The following is a 6,200-nucleotide window of genomic DNA, read 5'->3' as shown; positions in this document are numbered from 1 at the left end:
ACCCACATCCTCACATTATTTAATTTCGAAAGCTCATAAAATAAAGACTAAAGAATGTATGTCGGCATGCAAGGATTCCTACTGTGGGAATCCATTGCAAGATGATATGCTTAATGTTGCTTTGGAATATTACCGAAGTGATGACAGAGATTGCAGTAGGCAAAGTCCTAATCAGGCTGATTTTATCTCTGTTAGTGACAATGATGAAAAAGTTAAAAAAGGTAAAAAGATATATTGACTAGATCATTAAGAGAAGCATATTTCCTAACAAAAAAGGAGAACCCAAATTTAAAAACTGGTCTCACAAAATTATACTCCTTATGAACAAAATGGGTAAAATATCAGTCAATGAAGGAAGTATGCACATGGATTTACAGCACTAATTTGAAGCTGATTTGTTTCACTATAAGTAGTTTCACAGTGAAGAAGTATACAGAGATGGATCTAGTGCTTCTGTGTATATGTCAAGAACCATAAATAAATGTTGGTTGCAAGAGTTTGCAGTGTGTCCTGGTGCTGAAGGGAAGATCACTGAAGCATTACACTGACAACAATGTAACCTATGCATTGTGGGGGTGAGGAGAGCTGGGAACATTTGTTACTGAAACTAGGCATTGGGACATGAAAGGAGTAGCCATCTTCACATCCACAGGATTCAGAGACAGTCCATAGCAGGAGTAGAATCAGCCACACCCCAGAATACTGACACATAGTTCTTCATTTCAACCTTGCTGAGAGCTCTTCTATTACTGTGTAAAGAGAAGTTCAAAGTTATCACTGACACAATCACAGGTGTCAATATTCACATGTGTTGCTCACTTCCTTGCAACATCACACTGTTTTGCTGTCATCAGTGATGATCTAATTCATGACAGACCACATGCATGCTATGCTCTCAGCATGATATTGCGACTTATGATTGCAGCATCTCATTTTAAAAATTGTTTTCAGCTTTCTGAATTCTGAAAACACTGTACAGGAATTAAGACAAAAATTTATATTTTCAGCAACAGTTAAGGGAAAAAGTGCATGGTATGGGGTAGGAGGTTGCCATAAACATCCTGCAACAAGATTTCATGGACAGTATGAAGCTGTTGATAACTATAAGAGATGTTACTGGTTTTGTACAGATAACATCAAAATTATATCTAAAAACAAAGATGATGTGACTTACCAAACGAAAGTGCTGGCAGGTCGATAGACACACAAACAAACACACAAAATTCGAGCTTTCGCAACCTAAGCTTGCTTCATCAGGAAAGAGGGAAGGAGAGGGAAAGACGAAAGGATGTGGGTTTTAAGGGAGAGGGTAAGGAGTCATTCCAATCCCGGGAACGGAAAGACTTACCTTAGGGGGAAAAAAGGACAGGTATACACTCGCACACAAGTTATCCATCCGCACATACACAGACACAAGCAGACATTTGTAATAGTGTCTGCTTGTCTCTGTGTATGTGCCGATGGATTTGTGTGTGTGTGTGTGTGTGCGAGTGTATACCTGTCCTTTTTTCCCCCTAAGGTAAGTCTTTCCGCTCCCGGGATTGGAATGACTCCTTACCCTCTCCCTTAAAACCCACATCCTTTTGTCTTTCCCTCTCCTTCCCTCTATCCTGATGAAGCAACCTTAGGTGCGAAAGCTCGAATTTTGTGTGTATGTTTGTGTTTTTTTTGTGTGTCTATCAACCTGCCAGCACTTTCGTTCAGTAAGTCACATCATCTTTGTTTTTAGATATATTTTTCCTATGTGGAATGTTTCCCTCTATTATATTAACATCAAAATTACTATGAAACAGGAAAAAATGAAAGTACACTAGTGGAATGTCATTTAAAAATAGACAAGAGTGGTCTGCTATGAAGCCAATCAAGTCGCTGCTGCATTGCATACCATCGGCATTTACATTGCAAGAACATTTCTCTAAGAAATGCATGCTGTTACTGTGTACGAAATATACAGACAGTGAAACTTCAGAAGACATTGATGTGATCATTTCTTGTGTGTATGATAATCCATGGTGAGTGGGACAAATAATTAGTGTCTCTCATGAGATGAAATTGCTCAACTGTTTTCCATTGTATTCTGAAAGATTTACTCTGGAAACTAACAGGCTGTGTTTCTCTCTCCATTGTGATCACACTCCAGTCACACTACGCCAGAAACTCATGCTGGGGAGCCATGTTGGACATTTGGAAAACTGTAAAAAAGAAGTAGAAGATCATAATTCAATGTGCCATCTGTAGTGACTTGGCAAGACAGCCAAGCCACTCGGAGGTAGCCGAAAGGCACGCGTTTAAGCTCACGAAGACTGGCGTGAGGTCTGGAACAGGACAATGTCTTGAGAATTGCAAATAAAGTACGAATATCTTGGAATACTTAACTTTAATCCATAATTGGAGAACATCGCTCTTGTTTATACATTAATAACAATCTCAATATAAACTGGTAATGGCGCCTTGCTAGGTCGTAGCAAATGACGTAGCTGAAGGCTATGCTAACTATCGTCTCGGCAAATGAGAGCGTATTTGTCAGTGAACCTTTCCTAGCAAAGTCGGCTGTACAACTGGGGCGAGTGCTAGGAAGTCTCTCTAGACCTGCCGTGTGGTGGCGCTCGGTCTGCAATCACTGACAGTGGTGACACGCGGGTCCGACGTATACTACCGGACCGCAGCCGATTTAAAGGCTACCACCTAGCAAGTGTGGTGTCTGGCGGTGACACCACACCATCTATGATGTCATTAGAGGCAGATCACATGGTCAACTAGTGCAAGGATGAAGAATGATACCAGCCATGTCTTTTCTGGAGGGAGCATCCCAGCATTTGCTTTAAACAAGTCAGGGAAACAATGAAATATGTCTGCTTGTGTCTGTATGTGTGGATGGATATGTGCGTGTGTGCGAGTGTATACCTGTCCTTTTTTCCCCCTAAGGTAAGTCTTTCCGCTCCCGGGATTGGAATGACTCCTTACCCTCTCCTTTAAAACCCACTTCCTTTCGTCTTCCCCTCTCCTTCCCTCTTTCCTGATGAGGCAACAGTTTGTTGCGAAAGCTTGAATTTTGTGTGTATGTTTGTGTTTGTTTGTGTGTCTGTCGACCTGCCAGCACTTTCATTTGGTAAGTCACATCATCTTTGTTTAGATATATAAAACTTTAAATTCGGTTGACAAGATAAATATTTGAGTCTCAAACCTCCCAAATGTTGTCTACATTGCTACAAGCATGTGATTGAAGTGTGTGCACAAATTACTCTAACGTTCATGATAATGGCAGCACTAGATCCCCCTGAAAGCAATATCCTATTATGGTTTAGCAACATGACAATGTGCAATTAACTGTGATTACAGAACTGAACTGTTTGTCACCTCTGGCTTGGAGTTTTATAAGTGCGATGCTTTGATGTTACACATCCAGAACCTAAACATGAAGAGGAGAGACTGGGTGTGTTCAAGAGGCAACTTGGCCAACACAGCTTGTGATCTATTTGTAGCCATTTCAGCCTGGCTCTTGTCAGGATATAAGACACAAAACATTCAAATATCTACTAAATAGACTGCCTTACACTACACTTCCAGAGTACTACTGCATGGTGTGCATTCTTTACCAGATAGGATTGACAGAGGACAACGGAGAAGGTCAAAAAATGGCAGAACATTTTGTGCTATTACAAAATAGGGGTGAGTGTGTCACAGATATGATATGCAAGTTGGGGTGACAATCATTAAAGCAAAGATGGTTCTCAAGGCAGTGAGATCCTTTCATAAAATTTCAATCACCAACTTTCATCTCCAAATGTGAAATTATTTTGTTGATACCCACCTACATTGGAGGAAATGGTAATCATAAAAAAAGGAGAAATCAGAACTTTCACATATAGATTTAAGTGTTCCTTTTGCTTTGTGCCATTCAACAATGGAACCAATAGAGAAATCATATGAGGACTCAGTGTGTAAAGGAAGATGAAATTCTAATAATTGCGAGGGGATGCAACACTGCATTGGATGAAGGAAGAGAAGACAATGTTACAGAATAACACAGGTTCAGTAGTAGGAATGAGGGAGGGGAAAAATTTCTACAATTCTGAAACAAATTTCAGCTGGTACTAGCATAAACATTGTTCAAGAGTCACAGAAGGAGAATGTATATTTGGATAAGACAGAGAGATACTGGAAGATAATAACTGGATTACATCATTGTGGGACAGAGTTTTCAAAATCAGATATTAGATAGTAAGGCACACATTGAAGCAGATATGATGTTATACCACAGCACAGTAATGATGAAGCATAGGATGAAGTGTAAGAGAATCTTCACCAAAAATCAGTGTGTAAGAAAGTGGGGTGCTGATGTACTGAGAAATGATGGGCATTTGAAGTTCTCTAAGGCTTCACATGCTATGATAATGTGTGCCGCAATAGCCCGTTCAATTGTAGATGAGTGAACACTTCTTAAAACATCAATAGATGAAACTGGACAGAACAAATACTGGTACATCAAGGATAACTGCAAGAAAACTTAGGGTAACAGAGAAGATAATTCAATAGAATTACAAAAAAAAGTAGTACAAACATGTTGGAGACATGGACAAAGGAATATAAATCACTCAGAAAAAAATATCACCAGGAAGTTTGGGGAATCTAAGGTGAAAAGGCTGCAGAAAAGATGCAAAGGAAGTGAAAAAGAGATGGTCATTGGAAGGACTAATGCATCATTTAGAACAGTCTGGACTAAGCTAATTAGAGGCAAATTCATGATCATTAAGAGTGTACAACAAGATAATTCCACTGTTAAATCCAGCAGAGATGGTATGTAGGTGGAAAGTGTATTGAAGGCTTCCACAAAAAGCAGGAGGTGTCTGATGCCGTGATAGAAGAAGCAGTGAGAGTACGTTTTGAAGGCATAGAAGATCTTGCATTAGTGCCACTGCTTAAAGCACTTTGAGAGGCATGTGGTCACATAAGGCAGAAGGAATGGACTACATTCCTTTGGAATTTCTAAAACGAATCAGGAAGTTGGTTTGTAGAATGTCTGAGACCTGACATACATCATCAGAGGTTTGGAAAAACATCATCCTCACAATCCTGGAGATAGTAAGGGCACACAATCAGCTTAACAGCTCATGCCTCCAGGCTGCTGACATGAGGAATGTAGAGAATAAAGGAGCAGAAGATTACAGATCTGTTAGGTTATGATCAGTTGCACTTCAGGGAAGGTAACTGTTCCTGATATGCAGTTCTGACTTTGGGCTTGATAAAGTAGCAAGAAGAATTAAAATATTTTCACAGTATTTGTTGATGTATAAACAGTGTCTGACAGCATCAAACAGTGTAGGATGATTGAAATCCTGAGAAAAATAGGTACAAGTTGTACAGAGAGACAGATATGAGTATGCAAGAAACAAGAGGCAACAATAAGAAGGAAAACTGAGGGAGAAGAACATAGGGTGTAGAGAAAAGGTCCAGTCTCTCACCCTTACTATTCAAGCTGTATGTTGATGAAGCAATGACAAATATTAAAGATTAGTTCACAATTGGCACTAAAACAAAGGGGAACAGGATTTAAATAAAAAGATTCATTGAGGTCACTGCTATTCTAAGTGAAACTGTAAAGGAATTCAGGACCTGTCAAATGGAATAAATGGTGAGCTCAATGGTGTGTGTGCCTAGGAAACTGTGAAGGTGTTTGGTGGGAATGTCATATTGGTGAGGAGCATTTACAGTTGCTAATGCTGCTTGTGCTTTTGACTTTCAAATGATTGTTTTATTGAGCTAAAAACTCAACATTAACAGCATCAAGTAGTATCAGTAAACAGCAGTACCATTTTTCCTGTTTAGTAGACCAATTTGATAGTTTGCTCTGATTTATCATGGCTGCTGTAATGTAATGCATCATAATTGGGCTTTGTGGAGTGGTCTCTCCAGTTTGGTATTGAGCTCCTTGGGAATAAACAGTATCGTGATCACAAAAGGTGGATTAAGAGTAAACAAATGAAAGATGAAAATAGTGAGGAGTAGCAGAAATGAGATTAGAAATAAACTCAACATTAATATAGGAGCCATGAAGTAGACAAAGTGAATGGACTGAGCTACTTTGAAAGCAAAATCACACATGATGGACAAAGCAAGGAGGAGATGAGAAGCAAACCAGCACAGGTAAAGAGGGCTTTCCTCGCTAAAGAGTCTATTAGAACAAAACACCAGCTTTGAGA

Source organism: Schistocerca americana, chromosome 6, assembly GCF_021461395.2.
Source record: "Schistocerca americana isolate TAMUIC-IGC-003095 chromosome 6, iqSchAmer2.1, whole genome shotgun sequence".
NCBI classification, from domain to species: domain Eukaryota; kingdom Metazoa; phylum Arthropoda; class Insecta; order Orthoptera; family Acrididae; genus Schistocerca; species Schistocerca americana.
This window is presented reverse-complemented; position numbering follows the sequence as displayed.